The following is a 22,742-nucleotide window of genomic DNA, read 5'->3' as shown; positions in this document are numbered from 1 at the left end:
GAAAATATTGATTTCACCTGCTTGATGAAACTATGGTGGAGAATGTAGCCAAATTCCGAGCACATGGCAAGTTTTAAACCATGCCATATGAATCGGAAACCAAAGTCTGGCCTCTGAAAAAAAATTTGGAATAATTTCATTGCATTTCTGAAACCGTTTCCATTTCCCCAACAAGCCTGGCAGAAGTAAATGATGGATTTGGCCTTGGAGGGCCACAGATGCGTTTGTGGTTTGGATAATGTGAATGCCTGAATAGACATCAAGGTTTGATCCTGAGTTCAACCCACAGCAAGAATAAACATCCGAAAACAACGTGTGGATCATCAGAAGTTTGTCAACAATTGAAGCGCAGGAACCAGCTGGGAATCCTTGATTAGCTTAACTCTTATTTTGTGCCCACTATGATCTTCTTCAATGGTTTCTTTGTATATTAAAGGGTTCTTAGTTTCTTAAAAGTTTGGAGATTGGAATCTACAGGATACAGGGTCAGTTCTAGACATTTGGAGGCCCTAGGTAAAATTAATATTGGAGAACCCTCCGCCTCGTTTCCTCCACCTTTCAGGATATAAAATGAACTTTAAAAAAATTTATCTCTGACCATTTTAGTTCTACAAAACCTTTAATTAGTTATTTTATATGTTTACTTAAATGTGCATATTAATTATGATCAACACAAAAAACCAAGAAAGAAAATATGAAAATTATCTGGACCAGCTCATCTTCTTCTTCTTATTCCTTGGTCATGGCCACCTTGCTGCAATTGCTGTTTTTATCTACAAACTTTTCATTTTTCTTTAGTTTTTGAAAAGTCAGCTCCTGATGCGATGTCACTGTACAGTCGATCAGCTCGGGTTCAAAGTGTCATACCTACCTGAATTTAAAGTCTTAATGGATCACGGTGCTCACGCTTCTTAGTACCGAATAAACCGGCTTCAAATAATGATCCAATCTTCAAATGGCGATGGCGCGAATCGGATGAGGCTCTATTTATTTTAATAATTGTTTATAATCACTAAGGACTCTTGATTCTGCCTTTCAGATTTTTGTTCCACTGTCCAATATTTGTTCTATGTCTATTATTGTATTTAAGAAAGCTTACTGGAGAACTGACTAGAAACATTAGACATCGGGGTCCCGCAGGACGCAACAAAAAGTCACACGAATGGGAAGATTTAGTTTTCATGCTGGCGAGCAGTCAGTCAGTTTTCTCAGTGATAAGTTTATTCCAGTAAATCATTGATTCTTTAGAAGCCGTGGCCAGGGTTCGGTTGATAAAAAGTAGGGTTCATATTTAATCATATAAGTTATTGGCAGGCTTTATAGTTAATAGTAAATAAATAAATAAGCAATCAAACAAACTAATGAGGTTAATATTTAATGATTGACAGACAGACAGACAGACAGACAGACAGACAGAGAGACAGATAGATAGATAGATAGATAGATAGATAGATAGATAGATAGATAGATAGATAGATAGATAGATAGATAGATAGATAGATAGATAGATAGATAGATAGATAGATAGATTCTATGGATAAAAGTATGATTTTTCCAAAACTGATACCAAAAAGTTTGCACACAATTATACCTTTGAATGCAGTAGTATGACATTTTCCCCAAAATGACCCAAATTAGTTCTAGCATGACAATACCCCTGTGCACAAATCCAGTTCCATCATGAGTGGCCTGCTATAGAGCTCTGATCTCAGCCCTATCCATATTTAACAACTCTGGGAGGAATTGCAATGCTGAAAGTTAAATTCTATTCATTTGTATTTTTATCTCCATAAAAAGACTTTTGGAAGGCATAATGCCACAAATAAAAAAAAGGTAGATTTTTGAATTCTGAAACATACTGAATCCAGACACCGCTGCAGAACTTCTGATGTCTTGTATTTGTCCAGATACACACCAATCTGCTTTGACATGCTGTTTAGTAAAGTAGGCTGTGGTTTTGGACATAACTATTCTACTGGGAAAGAAAAAAAGCATCTGTCATGTTTACTTCCTTCGTTTTTAATGAAACTGAAGTCTGCTGAATCTCTGATCAGCCAGGCCCACTAGGCACATCATCCAGTCACACTATGCACATCTCCCGAGGTTATAAACTGAGCAAACATGCTTTAGGATTTTTGTGTGCATTCGTGTAATTTGGTCCCGTAGGCCCCCTGCAGCGTTGTACTGCTGTGGGGTCCATAAGTCAGCCTTAATACTCTTAAATTAAATTGGATCGTTCATCATGCATATATCCCACGATTTGAGATCATGTTGAACTAATTACTAAGTGACTTCGTCTACGGCCCTATGAAGTCAAAACAGGATGTTTATATGGACGCTTGAGTTAAAAACACAGCCGTGTTCTTTCTGGAGGCATTATGTTCACTTTGTTCAATTGTAAAAGTACTGAAAAAATAAAAATATTGAAAATATTATCCTGCACATGGGAGGATTATTATTTTTTTGTATCATATCTGTTCAATGGTGGTCCACATGTGGGAAGGGTTATTTATTCATTCAGTCATCTGCAGGTACCGTGATGTTTTTTCATATACAGTCAATGCATAGTAAATTGCAAAGTATGTATTCAAGCAAATAGTGTTATACAGTATAGATAGATTCTTTTTAATGGATAGAACGATGATGTTAACAGCCGGGTGGACAGATAAATGGGTGGATGGATAGTGTGGATGGATGCATGAATTGTTGCTGATGGATGATGCGGTTGGACAAACAGATATATGAATGAAATATAGGTTGATATAAACCAAACTGGCTGGCTGGCTGGCTGGCTGGCTGGCTGGATGGATGGATGGATGGATGGATGGATGGATGGATGGATAGATAGATAGATAGATAGATAGATAGATAGATAGATAGATAGATAGATAGATAGATAGATAGATAGGAAGGAAGGAAGGAAGGAAGGAAGGAAGGAAGGAAGGATATATGGGCACCTCATGATACAGCGCCCCTAGAGCACAGAGGGTTAAGAGCAGCGTGGCAATACTAGCGCTCGAATCCCAGACCTTCCAAAACAGCAGAGGGTTTATTGTGGAGTAATAGCACGGAGTTTATTGTGGCGCCTGAGAGGGCGCTCGTGAGCATTGTTACAGCCTCGCGCGCGATTTTTAAAAAAGCGTGACCGCGCGGGCGCGCGCCACATTGTCATGCCTACCCGGATGTTCGGAGTCTATGGGTCGCAATTAGTGTTAATAAACGTCTCGAAAAATAAATCTCTCTCTCTTTAAAGATTTCATATTTCCCCAGGAGACAGGAGAGAGAAAAGAAAAGCAAAAACAAACTACAGTAAAGTCGTTTTTAATAAAATAATAATATTTATTAATATTAATATTTATCTAAACCCCCCCCCCCCCCGAAGCTCAGCTCTCATTCAGGTGTTGAAGCAGGTGAGTGATGGAACACGTTCAGTCTATTAAATTCATTTATTCTGTTTTATTTTATACAGATTTTAACAGTGGACTTAAAAGGTTATAAAATATGAATTTATGTTAGTGCCTATATCCCTATTGAGCAAACCAGTGGTCACAGTGGCAAGGAAAAGTTTCCTGAGAGGCAACAAGGAAGAAACCTTGAGAGAAACCAGACTTGAACAAGGAACCCACTCTCATCTTCAACTGCTGCCTTTGTAGTAGACCCTCGATATCAATTAAAGCCCAAATCCTTTCTCATAGTTCTTAAACTGTTGAGTAAGTTCCAGGATCTTTAGGAAGTTCATGTGGAAACATCCTCAGCTGCACAGAGTCGTCTTCAGTGGAAGAGAACTCAATCTAGAGGTCATCAGGATGAATTGGGCAGATGTGAAGAGAAGAAAGACACAGGAGCACTGGTCAGTGGTACTTTACAGTGCTGATTAATGAGAGAGAAAGAGAGAGAGAGAGAGAGAGAGAGAGAGAGAGAGAGAGAGAGAACAATTTATCTTCTAATTTCTCAAAGAACAGTCACCTTTCAAATCCTTTCTAATTGGGGCTCATGTTTGTTTGTTTGTTTGTTTGTTTTTTGAGGATGAGTGATGAATCGATGAAAAAAAAAGGACATTACAGTGGGATTCTACTTTGTCTTACAATCCCAGGTTTAAAATCAATAGTTTTGTTTGTTTGTTTGTTTGTATGACACTCCAATATATTCATAAATAAACACACTGGTGAATCAAAGCTACATTACAAAGACAAATCCAAACAAATGATAGTCTGCAGTTTGCATGGAATCGCCGTCATCCTGCCACATATTCAATATTAAATGTTTTATTTCTCTATTAAAAAATGTATTTAAAAAAATCCCACCCACATCATAGTTCTTATTATTTCTTCCTTTTACATTAAATCAATGTATGTGTTGATAAACAGTATATGCACAGATTATCCCCACGTTATCGTGGTTCGATTTAGGATTTTTCAACGTTACGATGACGATTGAGTGAGATGAAAAATTTTTACAAATATTTTTAAGCTTCAGACAAACATGGCAGTGTTTTGCTCCACCTTTCATCTGCAACCCGGCGCTCGTCCACACGTCCGACGCCACACACACGTATCCTGTATAGTTTATACAGTAAGGTGCTGTAAAATGCTCTGTTTTGCTGAGTATGTACTGTAATTTGTTCAATTATAAACAAATGACCGTATTTATACTTTGACAAGTACCTTTTCTTTATTAATGATCAATACTAAATATACAAGAGAAAATACGACGGATATTTTAAAAGGAACAATTCATGTCATTTGTTTCCTTTTTATACAAAAAATTTTTTTTTTGCTGAAATTGCACATGAATATCTGTGAAATCTAAACTAATTTAGTGCATTTACCTGCCATATTGAAACAAAATACAAAAATGTAAAAAATGATACATCATTTTTTTTTTTTATGGTAACCGCACTGTGAGCTGTTTTCTTTGTTTTAGTTTGAAATGATCCCAAACTTTGGAAACTTTCTGACGTTTTTGTTGACGAGAATCTTCTCCTCTCCCCCTCGCTGTTTTCTCTTCGTTCCTTCATTTTTCATTCTGCAGCGTGTGTTACCTGTCCAGCACGATCCAGAGTTTAGCGTGCGGTGCGTCTGTAATAATGGTCCGTTGGAAACACAAGGCTCTGTGTTTAGTTAAGCGAAGCATTGAGGCAAATCAATTTGTAAGTTATTTTAGGAATCGTTAGAGCCCTAGTGTGTGTGTGTGTGTGTGTGTGTGTGTGTGTGTGTGTGTGTCTGTGTGTGTACAGTGGTCCCCCGGAACTCGCGGGGGTTACATTCTAAGACAAAAATCCCCAACTTGCTGTTGGGGTTCAATTGTGACTTTTCCGAGCCTTGAGTTCAGAATTGCAAATTATTGGGTGGTGAACAGGGGGGGTTGATTGGGGGTTGACTCTACATGTATGTGTGTGTGTGTATATATATGTATGTTTGTGTATGTATATATGTGTGTGTGTGTGTGTGTGTGTGTGTGTGTATATCTATATATAATGTATATATGTGTGTATGTATAATGTATAATGTACCCCCACATATACATACATGACATGCCTATATGCTATAATATATTTGATCAATTTGGGTAGTGTCTGTAACGTATTAGGCCATGAGGTTTGCACGTTCAAGTTTACAGCTCGTGAAGTATGACGACATGTTTCCGAGTGTTTTTTTTTTGTTTTGATTTATTTATTTATTTTTTGTGTTATGATTTTGTACGAGTGATTTGAATCGCAGACCGGAACTGCTGTGAAACCCTCTCAAAGGGGGATATGGCTGAGGTTCAGAAGACGGGGGAGCGTTCGCTTTTCCTCCATACTGAGCTCTGCGTTCTGCTCTACTTGGAAAGAAGGATCGTTTTTTCCTTCTTTCTGTTGATGTACTGAGAAACCTTTTTAAACACATTATGCATAAAGTTTCCCCAGACAGTGCTGCATGACCCCTCGCGAGCGATTTACCAGAATGGCTTAGTCACTGTGTGTTTGATGGTACAGCAAGCTCACTGGTAACGGCTCTGGGCGGTTTTCTGGGTTCTCTTGAGAAACTGATTGTGAAGGCTGCAAATCATTCAAAGAGAACCAAACAAGTCGAGCAGGATGACTGGTGTAAATAAGGCACCTGGGAGCCGTGCACTTGGGGCCGTTTGTTTAAGAGTTCCTCAGATAAAGCCATTAGTCGGAACAGTGTGTGGAGACGTTTTCAGCGCTGCTGCGTCGCGATTGCCAGTCATTTCACTTTCACAAGGAAGTGTTTTGGAAAAGTTCATCACCTGAGTGTGAGCGATCGCTCTGCCTGTGGGTTTGAGTGTGTGATCCTGCTCAGGATCAGACCACACTTGGACTGTTTATTTCAGGAAAAGTGAATTTGAAGCCAAACCTTTTTTCCAGAGAAAGGAAAGGTCAAAATGCGTGCAATAACATCCCTGAGGAGTTCTTTCTCTTTGCACAGTGTCACAGGCCAAGGAATCTCTCTCTCTCTCTCTCTCTCTCTCTCTCTCTCTCTCTCTCTCTCTCTCTCTCTCTCTCTCTCTCTCTCTCTTGCACGCTAATTTTTAAACTCTTCATCCTTGTTTTATACTTTCTATCTCTGTCTGTCTGCCCCCTTGCACGCGCTCTCTCGCTCTCGCTCTCTCTTTCTGTCTAGCACTCACACTGTCTTTTTGTCTATCTCTCTTTCTGCCTCTCCCTTTGTACTTTTTTCTGTCTCTGCCTCCATTACTCTCTGTATCATTGTTTTTGCCTGTCTTTCTCCCTGTGGGGTGGGGGGGGGGCAATAGCAGAACAGTGTAAAGGTGCTCTAAAGGTGCTCTACAGGATTGCTGAGACAAGTAGATAATAGAGGTTGTATGAATTGTATTGTGTGTTTAATTTATTCAGTGATATTTTTTCCATGGTTTAATAAACATGGTAGCATTGACTGAAATGTCTGCTGAGTAAATTTGGGTGTCATGCCGAACTATAAATCTCAGATTTCCGCTTTTGATCTCACAATGAGCGTTTGTCCATCTATGTCCAAATCTTCCTCAGAGCCAGCGCGGGTCAAATGTGCACTATTAAATAGCGAGTAAATGCTTATTAGGTTTAAAATCCTTTACTCTGTCAATGCCTTGGGCTGCTGATCTTAAGTTGGGTTAGATGGGCTATGAAGCATGATGGGCAAAAAAAAGAAAAAAAAAAAACTTTTTGAAAGAGATTTTTCACAGTGGCTGTTAAACTGCCAACGATATGGTCAGGTTGAGGGAAATAAAAAAGTTTCCATCCTTGTCTGAATTTGGATTTCCACAGCAAAAAAACCCACGGTGCACCTTTTTCATTATGCGGCTCAGCGAATGCATCATTCTAATTGTCTTAGGTCACCGGTGAAACATGAAACGCTGACAGCAAGTCAATCCTGGAAATTTCAATTTTCCCGATCGCCTCCAGAGTTCCGACCTCAATTCCTGATATCAACGAATGTTGTTCTCTCAGGCCCCATTAGTCAGGGCTGGACACGCTAACACGGCCACCGATGCCGGGCGTGACTCTAAAAGCTTCCTCCTTTTATCCTCCCTCAGGGAGTGAGGCGATCCTTCAAATCCTTTCGCTTTTTGATATAAATCAAGCTCTGTGATTCATGAAGCCGATTACCATGCTGCGCATGACCATTTAATTGTGTAACCGGCAATTAATTTTTAGTTGGAGGCTCGAAAAATGTTTTCAGCTGGTCCCGCACCTGCAGCGCCTGGCACGGCCTCTCGATCCAGGCCAGATATGTGTGTGTGTTTTGTGTGTGAATGATTGCTCCAGAGTAAAGGGAGTGGAACAGGGTGGTCAGGAAACAAGAGCGTTCGGATTAATTGGTGCCATGCAACAAGCTCTGCCTTTTCCAAAGCCTGGGTGTCATGACGCTAAGAAGGACTCTGGATTGCTTCCCATTCTGAAACACCTTTTTCTTGATCTTTCACCCAGTTTTAACAAATAAGTCTTCAGAAATGGCACAGAGTTGGATTTTGGTTTTTTGACAAGCTTAGAGCTTCAGCACACAATCATCAGTGGTTGTTAGGGGTTGTCTGGTATAGATGTTCTGAAGATCTGCATCTCACCCTTGATTTAGTGGATAATTTCATCTGGATTATGTAGCCGCATTCGTAAGGACTATCCTGTGCTCATCCCCTGAGTCCTATTCACAATACTGCACATCCTTTCAACACACTCACTCAATGTACTGTTTTAACTCGACTCTTCCTCTGAATACACACCGGACACATTGCAGAAACGCTGCTTCATGACTACAGACGGTCCACACTAGACGTATCCCAGCTGTTTCCGTACTCGCTACTGGAAGGACAAAGAACAGTGCACTTAATCTCTTTTGGCAGCCATTTGCTTATCTGTTATGAGAAAGTGAATTGAAATATCTGGCGACTTTCCTTTTTTGTGTAATATTTCATGGAAAAAGCTTATTTAGCTCATCCAAGTCTCCAAAAACCTGTACCAAATGTTTAAAGGGGTAAAGCTGGACCTGATCAAATCTAAACCCTAACTTGCAAGAGAGTATACAACACAGGACAGCATACACTTGTGCACTGAGATATCTGCACCCCCTCGATTTTCTGTCAGACTCTGCTTGGGTGTGTGTCAAAGCTGGATCAAATCTAATATGGACTTTTGATTGTCTAGCATCTGTTATGAGGAGGGATCTAATGTAACAGACCGCGTACAAACTGGCGTCATCCACAAAGTCATGGCTTCAACTTCTGTCGTCTGCTAGACTTCTGAACAGTTTCTTCCCTTAGGCAGTCAGGTAGCCCAGCTCTCACCTGGGCAAGTCAAACACCTATCGAACACAAACACATATCAAGGCTGTTTGAGACGCCATTGTGAGGTGCTCTCACTGTTTCGGTCAACAACACTCATAGCTGTGTCGAGCTGTTTCCTCGAAATGATGCACCCACGTTGCAGACGGGACGCGATCATGAGGTCCTAACCGGTAATGAAGCCGAAATTCCCTTTGTGCAGCACTCGCGCTACCACCATTTTTATAAAGGATTTTTACAGCAAACGCTTGTTACTCACCGCTCCATTATAACTAATGGCAAGGGGTTCTAAACGAGCTCGCACCAGTTCCAAACAATCATCGATTCCCACCAGGGTCGCCGACTCCTAGTTCCAAAATCTCCCGTTTCCCTGCGCCACAATGTGGAGCTCGTTTTTGTTTTGTTTTATTCCGCCTAGGGAAATATACATGATCCTCTGTGCATGTGTCCATCTCTAAAAGCGTGACAAATATAAAAAAAAAAAAACGAAGTGAAGAAAATTCGTAACTATCGTCAAAACGCATCATAAAAAGCGCTTGGCTGCACGCAGGCTTTCCGGCTTTTCATTTCCTCGCAATAGAAATGTCAAAAACAGCTGTCTGAAAGGACTCCCCTCGGCCAGAGTTCCCCAGACGAGTGTTTTGTTCCCCACTTTGATTTATTTGGATGTGGATTACTAGGACACCGGTGTTTGCTTGTTGTTTGACCTCATCCAGTCATTTGAGCCTTGTGGTGGAGGGTTTGAAGGAATGACAATGATGTCCAAAAGTAGCCCAGGGTCTCTTTCAGAAGCAGACCAAGAAATGACCGGAGACGTGTAGCAGCAGAGAAATTATACACGGGTGTAAGTTTGCTTTCACAAGCCGGACTCGTCAAGGTTGAACTCGCAATTAGCCTTGTGAAGGAGGCCAAGCAGCCCGTCGAGTCCAACTGGAATTTTGAAGGGTGCAGGTGTAGGTTGAGGGGAGGATTTATGAGGAATCCCAAAGCTCTTGGAGGTTTTAGGAGCTTTGGTTTGCGAGTAAGTCTTGTATGATCTAATGCGTGAGACAAGTGAGGACATGGAGTCATTTGGACGTGTTTGGTAGTCGGACAGTACTGTTGCTGTTATGAACACGGGTGGAAGACAACATGCTGATCCTGAGATAAAAACGCTTCCTCCTCTCTGGATTGCCGTAATCCACCCATTTGTTTTATTGCTAAAGTGATCACACACGTGGCCATTTACTCTCCATGTCTCATTAAATATAATATTTAAACAAATCGCTGATTTATTGTTGTGTTTTATAAGTCTTGTTTAACTGCCAGATTTGTGTTTTTATTAATTTTGAAACCATCTTGACCCTGATATGGAAAGAATTACACTTTGTGGTCCTTTTTTCTGGCCCTGCGTTTGTCTCTTTTAAAAAAAAAAAAAAAAGAAGCTGTACAGAGTTCACTTCCAGAGTAATTCAGCACAATATGCGAACAATAAACCGTTCAGAAAGTTTGAAGCTTGATGACTAGTCCTGGTTTCGTGTTTCTCGGGGTCTTCGCCAAACCCCTTTCTCTTCCAATATAACTGGTGGAATATGTAAAATCGATTGAACAGTTGCTCTCTTACTTCAAATAGCAGCCATGACTTTAGCACTTGGCTTTTTTTGTTTTTTTTATATATATATATATATAAAAAAATTTTCTCCCTTTGTCCAGCTGTGTGATGTTGCATCATTCGTTCATGCACATGAGAAATAACAAAAGGTCTGGTCTCTGAACTCAAGGAAACGGTTCAGCCAAAAGGACCTGAAATTCGCACAAGTTTTCTCTCACCACAAATAAAAGCACACGGCCAAAGACATATTTAGTGTCCAGTGTTTTCTAATGAAAGCTGAAGTAGTGAAAAAGGAGGCGTAGTAACTTGTTCGCTTATCACACTCGGGCAGGAAACGCGGTATTCAGGGAAATCCGTGTTCGTTCAGAAGACGTTTGTATGCACTCGTAACCCTGATTGATCAGCTTCAAATCAAATAACTCCCAATGAATGGCAGCATGTTGTGAAACGTATTACATATTTTTCCGCTATGTAGTAATTACACGAAACAAAGCAATCTATGCCAAATTCTTTCTGTGTATAGTGCGTCAAATAATGGACTTCACAAAGCGGCAAGAAATGAAAACTAAAAAAAATGTATTCGAGTGTTCAGGGTCGAGATTTTCTAAAGAAAGCTAGAATTTCTGCTCTGGGAAATGAATGTATGTTATTAAATTTTTAGTTTAATTCATTTAAGTATTGTCATTTAATACATATTCCACAAAGATAAGAGAAGAATGCATTTTTATCATTTTTGTTTATTTTTTATAAAATAATTATAAGTCAATAATTAATATAATTGCAGAGACTGTTTTAAAAGAAAAATGTCCAATATTTATGGCCTGCGATGACTTCCTGAGAAAATTTCCCCAATCATCTTTCAGATCACGCAGTATTGGTGTATGGAGCAGCGTTCTTTGTGCCAGTTCTCCACAAGAGGGCACAGATGATATAACTCGGTCCACTTCAGTGCTCTCAGGTTTCGCTCATACACTTGACGACACGCCGCTTGAAATTTTCCCACTATTAGGAACGCCGTGTCCGAGTCTTACGGGGGGAAAAAAGGCATCAGCTATTAGTCCTGGTGCCGGTAAGTGCGGCGCGTCCTCGGAAAGCCGACGTTTACGACGTCGACCCGAACAGTCAAATGTGACAAATACGGTACGGTCACTTCCAGCTCCTGACGTTTTCCTCTTACTGTCACTGTTAGGATTTTTACAGCTCCCGTTAACGTGCCGCTCGTTATTTCTCGACATAATGAGGACCAGCGGGCCGCCGCTCTTGGAAATTTGAGAAGTTTTTAAGTTTGCAAATTTCCGCTGTTTGACGCCGGTGCACATCTGAGAGCCATTTCCTTTATAGCGCTTAAGCGATGTGTTTAATTCTCACATTTGGCATTAGAAGGCATTAATTTGAGCAGAGGCCGTCCCTGATTGTGCTCTCTTTCACGATCTCCCTCTCTCTCTCCCCGATGCCGAAGCTAATTGATACTCAGAGCTAAAAGGAGGGCAAAGTAAACACAGGACAGCTGCATCAGCCGCTTCAGCACGGACCAGGCTTCCCATAATGGTCTGTCTGTGAGGTCGGATGATGGCCACACAAAAGCAATATTTGCCCGATCCATCCAAGCAGAGCTGCTCAATTGGGAAGTTGAACTTTCCCATCGCTTTACACTGCAGGTCCTTTCTGGTCTGTTTGTCTGCTGGGGGCGGATGAATGATGCTTTCGAGTTGACACGTTTGACCCGAAGAGCACAAGCATGTATTCACCTCTATGTTGGGACCTTGCTGGACTGTTCCCCCCAACCAACCCCCCCCCAATCATCCTGCCTTGAATTGAAAATTCTTGACTAGACTAAAAAGGTTGCCTTATTGCATATAAATTCAGTTTTAAATCAATTATAAGCATTTTTATACAAGTTTCCAAAGCATTACTACATTGTGTGTAACCTGTTAAATTTGTCCAAAAATCTAGGTGTAGATAAACAAACACAACGTACATACACCGACTAGGCATAACATTATGACCACCTTCCTAATCTTGTGTTGATCCCCTTTTTACTGCCAAATCAGTCCTGACCTGTCGAGCATCAACATCATTAACTGCTTCAGCAATTTGAACTACAGGAGCTCGCCCACACGGGTCAGCTTTTGCTCCTCACATGCATCAAATTGTCAAACTCACTTGCCCATTTTTCCTGCTTCTAACACGTCAACTTTGAGGACAAAATGTTGACTTGCGGAATAATAATTCCCACCCACTAACAGGAGTCATGATAAAGAGATAATCAGTGTTCTTCACTTCACCGCTAATAATGTTATAATGTCATGAGTGATCGGTGTATGTTGTTTGTGTATTAGCAGCATTGTGATCACTGCTCTTAGGTTGAAAAGAAAGAAAAAAAAACATTTGGTTGTTTGTGGAGGCATCAAGATCATTTACATACAAATGCACTATATGGATGTAAAGAAAGGTGTTCCATTAGATTTCGGAGCGTGCTTAGGGAGAACTGTATTCATTCAGCCATAGTGATGTGGGTGAGCTGAGGAGGCCCTTGGGTAAGGTTCAGTGTCCTATTACTTTTGCTCATACAGTGTACCTTAAATTGTTAACTTAGTTGGCGACAAGTCTTAACTTCATTAGCTAGCTGCAGTTTGCATCTCAGTACTCTGCTCTCTCGGTGCCTGAAAACATCTAAACGGCTGTTATGCAACTTTTAATATAGCGCATCATCTTTGTGTCCCTGACAAATAGTCAGATAGCTGCTAACATTTATGGCATTAGCCAGACACCCCTATCCAGAGCAACTTAAATTTTTTCTCATACAACTGAGCAAATATAAAGTTAAGGGCCTTGCCCTAGGGCCCTGCACAGGGGTCCAGAAGTGGCAGCTTGATGTCCCTGGGATTTGAACTCAGTGATTTCAAAGTATAATGCATTTAACCACTAAGCTGCCTTCTACATGGTTTAACCACTAAGCCACCTTCTACATGGTAACTCAGTGGGTAAGATGTGGTTAAGACCATCACTGCCAACTGGCCCCTGCTGGGCTCAAGGTCCCTTGATCAAGGGCCCTTACCCCTCATTTGCTCAAATCATTGTAAGTCACTCTGGACAAGTGTCTGCCAAATGCTGTGAATGTAATGTGCATTATGTTTGAACATGTCTACATACCAAACGAAAGCTTTCAAAAAAGTTGAAATACAACAAACTAATTCTTAGTCATTGTTTGTTCCCCCCCACCATGGAAACACGATACGTCCCAACAGTAATGCGTGCGTTAGTTCATCTGTGTGACTGTAAACACTGAAATCCCGCTAGCTAATCAAATCACCACTCCACCTCTTGGTCTATGAAATAGAAATTCACCCCCCCACACACACCCCATTATATTCGCTTGACCCCTACCCTATAGCTTATGAACTAAATAGCTACCATGTGCCATATGTGAACACGCTTTCCGTGATTGACAGTTTGTGCTATTTCGGCTTACATAAACTCTTAGCGGCGTCTCGAGGGCAGGTTCGCCGTTCGCACGATCTGTTCCACCAGTCAGTTGTTTGAACGTTCTGGAGACAGTGTTGGTTCTGAATTCATTACTGCTCCTTGTTGTGCGTTGCTAGGCACCGAGCGTGGATTGTTTGCTCGCGTTTCAAAGCGGAGGATGGATGAGGGCGGCAGTAGACAGACGGGTCGGTCTGACTTCTCCGTGTCTCTTTCTGAGCGTGTTTGAAGAGAGGTGGAAGCCCCTCGAGTCGAGCAGAATTTTATTTGACAGAGGGAAACACACAGCCTGAACGACACAGATGGAGGTCTATTGATGGCACTGTGAATGTCCCCCGGCTCTAATTGTGGCCATTAAAATGAGCTCACCTGGGCAGCGCGCCAGAGCAAACACCCTGCCTTTTTCTTATTGATCTGCTTGGTAAGATTTTACAAAAGTCTCTGCTGCGAACCGGCGCAGTCCTGTGGTCTTCAGATTTCCTCATCGGAAATGAAATGTAATGTGGATGTCGACGTGGTTGCGCGATTCAGAGATGGGAGCGAGCCAGATAGACATGCCCGCTCTTCATGGAGCGAAGGGTGAACAATGACCGGCTATTTTAATTCAACGCTGAAAGTCTTGCATAAAACATGTTCACCGGCATGCCTTTTTATAGCAAGGAAGTAAAGTGAATCCATCAGCATCTGTAAGGAGTGCTTTGAGTTGGTGTTTACCAGGAAATACAGCACATAGTAGAGACTAGCATAATGCTCATTCAGCCGTCTGAATTTTTGGTGGCTTACAGGTTTCTGCGATTTGCCTCTAGAGCTTCAGGAATGAAGCCTGCCCCAGTCCTGTGTAGTTGTGCTTAAGGGCTTTTCTCACCCAGTCCAAAGACATACATTGTAGTCTAACTGGCATTTCCAAATCTTTGTTGCCATTGAGTGTGTCTGTGGTTGTGCCATGTCCAATCTGGAGTGTCCTCCTCCTTGTGCCCTGACATCCTTGAGATCCTTTAGCAACTTTGGTTTTGATTTGCCCAGATGTAGTTTTGACAAAAGTATTGGAACATTTGACTTTTCCAACCTTATGTGGTTCTTCAACAAACTGTCAGCCACAATCATACAGAATGTCTGGATGCGGAGCATGACATTTTCCCTTCACTTGAACAAGGAAACCCAAATCTGTTCCACCATGACAATACCCTAGTGCACAAAAATAGATCCATTACGATACGGTTTAAAGTAGAAGTTCTGAGCTCAGCTCTATGCAAACCTTCAAGACTAATATGAAAGCCGACTGCACCCCAGACCTCCTCACCTCACCTACACTCCAAAAATTTCCCAGAGAAAGATTATTTTGACAGCAGATGGGGACGAAATGTGGAAGAGGATGTTCAAAAAGCACATACCAAACTTGTGGTCCTTTATATTCTGCTAATGTCATCAAACAAGCCAAAACCTCCTTCAGTGAGGTAATAAGAATATGTTTATCACCAGTTTACAGAATTTTTTTATTTTAACCTTTTGCTTTTTTGGACATCACATTTGTTTGTTTTTTTTTCTTCATCACCACTACCATATTTGTAGCCAACTCTTGGATTTGGTGTCATCCTATGCCCTCATGCTATTGGTGAAATTCAGACTGGCATTGACTAAGCAGCAGTCACAAAACTAAATATACAAAATCAGGAAGACTCTACGGAAGTTGTAAGAGGCCATGCATTATATTTCTTTCTTTCTTGTTTTCTCGTGATCTCCACTTTATCGAGATTAGAACATCTGGGATATTTTGGAAATATTCCAAGTTGGAATCTCAGGAATTGATGTGAATGAATTAAAAAAAGTTGTGGAAATTTCTATAAACTGTAGCATATACAAACAAATAAACGTATGCAATGTTTATGTAATTTTTTGAGTGCAGGATTGAATAAATTGTTATTTAGGGAGGCACAGTGCATGTAGGGGGTGTGGCCTCAGTGGCCCTGCAGTACGTCCAGGTGTTAGAAATTGAAAAATTATATATTCAAATTTTTTTTTTTTTTTTTTTCCAGACTACATTTAAGTTCCCTGTTATAGGCTATCCTGCAATTTTGTAAATTCCCAGTTTGTTCCCATTAATTCCTGTGGCATTTCCATATAAAATTTTTTAGTCTTAAAAATATCCTGAACCCTAATTCTGATCAAACCATTTTCTAGGAGAAATTGAGGTTAAAAAAAACAACAAAACCCACAGAAGGAAGGCCAGGCTGCTGTTTGCATTTCAGCTAAAGATATCTTGTGCCAGGTGGTGGGTAAAGATGGTCAGAGCAAGACCAGACTGGTTAGTTTCCTCTCCAAATGAGTGGAAATTGCATTGTGAATCATGGCAGAGCAGCAACTGTGTGTGAGAACAGGATGCAGGCGGGTGTGGAATGAACACAGCCGGCCAGGTCTGGCTGTTCGCTATCTAACAGCATGGAATCCGGAGGCAGAAGATAGCACGCGCTGCTCCAAGCACTTTTAATTCATCCAAGTCCCTTCTATGGAGATCATGAAGAAGACAAGGCAGAGTGTGGAAAGGATCAGTATGAGGGTTAATAAAAAAATAAATAAATAACATTAGGGGAGTTCAGCCAAGAGGGCAGAGGGATGTTAAGGCTGAAATGGTTCCCTATATGGCAGCACTCGGTTGAATAGTTCCACGACGTCTTCCGAAGTAAAGCCCTTAGTCATCTGTTCTCATGTCTATTGTTTACATGGACGCCTCAGTTTTCAGCAATGACTTCACAAGATTCGGATTTCTGGTCTCGGGGGTTATGGCAGGACGAGTCACAGCTAATGTTTTAAAAGGCACAGAGCCTGAGACAGAGGAAAACGCCTCTGTGTGCTGACCTCATCAATGACTAGCTGTCTGTGTTCAAATACACGTTATGGACAAAAGTATTGGGACGTCTGATTTTTCCAGTCATATGTGTTTTTTTAACCACAAAGCTGAAGCACAGAATTGTGGGATGTCTTCTGATGCTTTAGCATTACATTTTCCCTTCGTTAGACCCTGCAGTGTTCCAGCGTGACAATGTTCCAGCTCCATGAACATATTGTTAACATGGGTTGGAGTAGAAGATCTTAAAAGGCCTGCCGTAGAGCTCTGAGTTTAACTGGACTGAACCGTTTGTAATGAATTGGATCAGTAGCTGATATTACTAACACCCTTGTGGCTGAATGAGCACAAATCTCCACAAGCGCACTCTAAAATCTAGAGGAACATCTTCCCAGAAAAATGGGGAGGTTATTATAACAACAAATGGGGACTAAATGTGGAATGGGCTGTTCAAAATGCACATATGAATCTTGCATATATAGTTTTATATCCATTTTCTCCTCCTTCTCACCCTCTCCGTCGGCTTCGATTGACACAATAGTAAATACTGACACTTTATGCTAATGCAGGTATTGGCAAAGTGAATCTGGGGATTTAATCCAAAATGCAGTTTTGGTTAGATTCGCTGTTCTCTTGGAAAAAGTCAATTTATTTTATTTTCCAGAATACTACGGCTTTTTTTCTACCTGTACTTTATTTTTTATTTTCGCTCTCTTTTGATCTTCATGCATTTTACTGCATAATTATACATTTAGGTTCAGGTTTTTATTCCTTTATTGCATGCAGTATGTTAGGTGAGGTGTAAGTTTGAAGGGCATGTGTTAAGACAAATGTTATCTCGTTTTATTATCTTTTCATTGCACTTCCTGATTCGTCAGTGTAAAGAGCTGGTCTGATCTTCCTACTAATCAATATTAACTCTATGTACTTGGCAGGCACTCCAAGTAAGCATTAGGGTTGCAAAGGGGCGGACATTTTCCAGTAAATTTCCAGAAGCTTTTCATAGGAACTTCATCTAAGGAATTTGGGAATTTTCCAAGTTGTAAACTTACCGGGAATTTAAAGGAAATAATAAAAAACGCATCGCAATTATACATGTACAAACAAATATAAACATTATTTGGTCATAATCTGACATACATGCAAACTATTGAATTTTTTTTTAGATTTTATTTTTGACTGATTTAATTGTAGGTAAAACAATTATAGATATTTCTTAATATATATTTCACAATTTTACTGTTCTGTATTTTTGGTTAAATAAATGCAGGCATAAGAGACTTATTCCCAAAATATTACAAATATTAATGTGCCCAAACTTTTGGCCAGTAAATTTCTGTAATATTTATGTAATTTATTTGAACACTCGCCAAGATGGACATTTTTGTTGCACGATTGGAGAAATGTTCTGCATCAGGTTATGGAGGAATGCATAGTACATGTATGGGGTGTGTCCAACTACGTTAAAGTTCCCTGTTATAGGCTCACCTGCAATTCCCATCAATTTCCGTTAATTCCCATGGAAAGTTTCCAGTCTTGAAAATTCCTGGAAATTTGCAACCCTAGTAAGCATGGTGTTTCTTCTTGTTTTTGTTTTTTCCTTGAATAAAGTACATTTGAGAGCGTTTAATTATCTAGTTATTAAAGCCTGCGTGTAAAAAGGTGTTTCCTGGTCAAATCTATTTACAGCCATTGATTTAGACCCTTCAGGCAATTGCCGTCTCTTCACTTCCTCTCTTTTTCTTACCTGGCTGCTATATCACCTATCCAGTCAGAGGTTGTAAAATGCTAATGCTAACTTGTTACGAGTGCTGGGCACAAATGAAAGAGGGCCAGGTTTTTTTTTTCTTTTTGTTTCAGATATGCATGAGACGCCTGTTATTAAGCCACCCCCTGTTCAGCTGAATGACTTAATTACCAGTAGTCTTTCTACTTCTTCACAGGAAACGGGGTTTCACTCCCCACCCAACACACACACACACACTGTTCTTGGTCTTTGTGCTAACATTCCCTTTTGAAAAATGTTTTTAGTTTGACGGCGAATAGAGTCCGTCTTTGTAAGCATCAGGTCTGTCTTTCGGCATACAGAAATCACTTTTCCGTGACGCATGTCTCATGTCGATCCGGCAGAAAACAGTGTGCACTTGGAAGTCTGGAGCGCCAATTTTCACCAAGAACTCAAGGCTTATGACAGCCATCAATGTGATTTACCTCGTCGTTCAGCTTTCTTCACTTCGCAGCCTTGAATTTTAAAGGTCTAAATTTAAGAGCCAATAAACTCCAGTTGCCACGAGCAGCTGGTACAAGTCGGTCCCTCGAGAAAATGTCGCTACGTGATACAGGTCCGCCGGGAGTGCCTGCGTAAACTCCCCATTCGAGTGTGGACTGAAAAGTCATTGTGACGCTTTCTGCACTCCTTTGAGATCGCGGCGGCTTTTAAAAACGAACGGACCGGTTTGTACGGGTTAAGTCCGAGACGCTTATATATTTAATTACCACGTTTGACTTAGCACGCGATAAACATTTATTCCGATAATCCAAACATTAGACTTCTCGCTAATCGTAATTTGCTGCGTCCACCCTGTGCTTACTGCTTAAGGAAGTGTTATGAAACCTTTTCCTCTGGTGGATTTTAGTGCTGATTTCTAAATCAGAACTATAAATACACTAGAGAAAAAATACACTATATATATGAAAGTTGACTGAGACCTGACCAAAAGATTTAGATGTGCTTTTTGAATCATGTAATTGAGTTAAAGTAGAAATACACAAGGTAAAATATTACTTCATTCAAAAGTATTTGCCTTCAAATGTATTAAAGCATTTAAAATACTATGATTTATTTTGGCTATAATGTTCCTATTATCATTTTTGTCACAAGACTCTTTGCTTAATTAACTCAGTTTATGTGAAAAGACTCGGTTACCCTTTGCACACAATCTATAAATGGATAAATGGAAGTCATACACTGATATCTATTAAAATGATCATGAGCCTAAAACTTTCTGATGCTGAACTGTTTGTTGGTGATTAGTAGATACCACAAAGCGCCAATCTAAACAAATGAGAACGCAATGAGAAGTGCAATGCAAAGTGACCAAAGGTGCTCAAACTTTTGCATCTCACCCACTTCTAATAACATGCATATTTGTGTTAATAAAAAGCCTTTTCGTTATTACTTAAAACGGGAAAGCATCGGATGTGATGGTTTTTTTTTCCTTTTTAACAGCTGCAGCACCCAGGAAATTTTTTTTAATTATTATTATTATTTTTTAAGTGTTTCTTTTCTGAAGATTGCCAGAAAGAAGTTGGAGGAAGGTTTGTGCTGCCAGACCTGGTTTTCAGCCTGGTACTTTAGGTGTTGGTTTAAATTGAGTCCAGTTTTTTCTCTGTTCCGAGAATCTAAATATCTGAGGGCTGTAGGTCGAGCGGGCCAGTCCATGTCAAGGAAAAAGAGTAATTTCTCACCAGAATGCCTTTTCCGATGTCTATAAAAGCCTGGCGCTGTGGTGCCAGAAGCGCTGGATAAGGTGTGATTGTCAAGCTCGCCAGCTCTCATTTCCCCTCTCATACATGTCCCCCTTTTGAAACATATGCTAACAACGTTTATTAGCCTGTTGGCACTCGCTTCGCCGATCGTCGCAGCCGTTAACGTCGTCGTGTGGCAGGTGTGTCGGACACCTCGCAATTGGAAAATGCTTAAAACGTTTAAGGGGAGTTTGGCTGAAGTGCTTGGAAGTGTTTGCGATGAAGTTTCCAAACTTTATACAGTACCACCGCTCTTGTTAATGCTCTGCAAGTCGTCATCCAGCATTTTTCGAAACCCCTAACTCTTCGATCATCCTTTATCCAAAGAACCTGCTTGGCCGAGTGTGTCTTCCCGTGAAATTGCCACGACACAACAAAACTCAGAAGAAACGTGGGTTGCTAATGGAGGAGTTCAGTCAGGATCAACGGGCTGCTGGGAGCCGTAAAACGCGTCGACGTTCCAGCACTGAACAAACAGCTAATGCCGCCTTGAGCTGCTCGGTGGGATTTGGGTTATTTTATCTACCACTCATCCCAATATACTGTAGGGTCACTGAATGAGAAAATCCTTCTCCTTAACCAGGACAGGAGCATTATTGCTGTTTGTAATTGAAATCTGAATGTTTAAAATGATTGACTTTCAATCACAGAATCTCGATTTCATCTCCGACAGCAAACTGAGGTCATCGCAGTTACAGTTGGAATGTTTCAACAATGGAGTGGCTGTTGTGAGTCCGCTAACTACAGCACATTTATCTCCCTGATGCCATCATGATGCCGTCTCAGAGGATGCTTTCAAACACGCACCCATGCACCTTCTCTAAACAAACCCTCATGTTTGATAGCATCCAACAGACAAAGGAATGCGGCGAACGTAGCCACGCACTAATCTGATCCTGATGCTTACCTGCATCTCCGATGAAGGGAATCTGCTTCATTCTTTCTTGGGAAATTCAATTTACTTGTAGTACTGGAGCAACCAGGCTGATCCATCCATTCAGTTCTTTGGCTAACATGGGTTTCCAACTAAGTTATCTATAAAAGAAAACTTGGCATGTAACATTATATGGTGGCCATCTTGTACAAACCAAAATGATCACTGTCCTCAGAAAAGTTGAGTATCATCTTGTTCACAGGTCAGTCCAGACCTTGTTACATCATGCTCGTCTTGAGTTCCTGAGGTTTTTTTCTGGAATCTCCATTTCTTCCCATTTCCAAAATGCCAGTAGTTAAATCTGCTACACTAATTTGCTTGCTGAACTTGCTGAAAGCAAGTGAGGATTAGTACTCGAAGCTCCGGTGCGCACGAGCATGACCTGGCTGATAGATTACATCTGAGAAGGGCGTACCTTCGATTCCTTTTCCTTTAAATACTATATCTTCATCTCCACATAGATCGTGTTTCCTCTCAAACCAGACGGGACAGCGATGTTCCTTCTGTCCACTATATCAATATGTCTGGGTTTTTATTTTATTTATTATATATACAGTACAGACCAAAAGTTTGGACACACCTTCTCATTCAAAGAGTTTTCTTCATTTTCATGACTATGAAAATTGTAGATTCACACTGAAGGCATCAAAACTATGAATTAACACATGTGGAATTATATATGGAATTATATACATAAAAAAGTGTGAAACAACTGAAATATGTCATATTCTAGGTTCTTCAAAGTAGCCACCTTTTGCTTTGATTACTGCTTTGCATTCTCTTGATGAGCTTCAAGAGGTAGTCACCTGAAATGGTCTTCCAACAGTCTTGAAGGAGTTCCCCGAGAGATGCTTGGCACTTGTTGGCCCTTTTGCCTTCACTCTGCGGTCCAGCTCACCCCTAAACCATCTCGATTGGGTTCAGGTCCGGTGACTGTGGAGGCCAGGTCATCTGGCGCAGCACCCCATCACTCTCCTTCTTGGTCAAATAGCCCTTGATGCCTTCAGTGTGACTCTACAATTTACATAGTCATGAAAATAAAGAAAACTGAATGAATGAGAAGGTGTGTCCAAACTTTTGGTCTGTACTGTGTATGTGTGTATGTGTGTGTGTGTATATATATGTGTGTATATATATATATATATATGTGTGTGTGTGTGTGTGTGTATATGTATATATATATATATATATATATATATATATATATATATATATATATATATATATATATATATATATATATATATATATGTGTGTATATGTATATGAATAAAAAATGCCGGGTCCGAACAGACTTTTGTCGCTCCTGTGTGTGTCCCGCATGGCACGGGCTGTTATTACACTGTGGGAGCTTCCTTCCAGACCTGAGCGGAGGAAATCTCATTCCCAGCCTTTCCACTTTCCCTTTTAACAGTCCTGCAAAGCTTTCAAACAAACAAAACAAAAAAAAGATCTGTTCAGGAACTACCAGGGGAGTGGATGTTTCTAAGTATGGTTCCACTTACTGATTTTTTCCGTCTGTCTTAACTGCACTCTACGGTATGCTTGCACTGACATAAATTCTGCTTTATTTGTGTATTTTTTTT

At 40.6% G+C, this 22,742-nt stretch overlaps 1 protein-coding gene across 3 annotated transcripts in view; it reads left to right on the top strand.

Annotated features, from left to right (window-relative positions):
* Window positions 1-3,362: 3,362 nt before the first annotated feature.
* Window positions 3,363-22,742, top strand: part of sulf1 (sulfatase 1) — a gene marked incomplete at its 3' end in the record, with an annotated part of 91,734 nt that continues 72,354 nt past the window's right edge. Inside the window, exon 1 of one of the 3 annotated variants that reach the window (XM_083530157.1) lies at window positions 3,363-3,410. The remainder of the gene's footprint in view (window positions 3,411-22,742) is intronic. The other 2 variants (XM_083530159.1, XM_083530156.1) reach the window with 2 other exon arrangements.

Source organism: Silurus aristotelis (genome assembly GCF_946808225.1).
Source record: "Silurus aristotelis genome assembly, chromosome: 25".
NCBI classification, from domain to species: Eukaryota; Metazoa; Chordata; class Actinopteri; order Siluriformes; family Siluridae; genus Silurus; species Silurus aristotelis.
The sequence above is the reverse complement of the archived record's forward strand: the minus strand, read 5'-3'. Positions and strand labels throughout refer to the sequence as shown.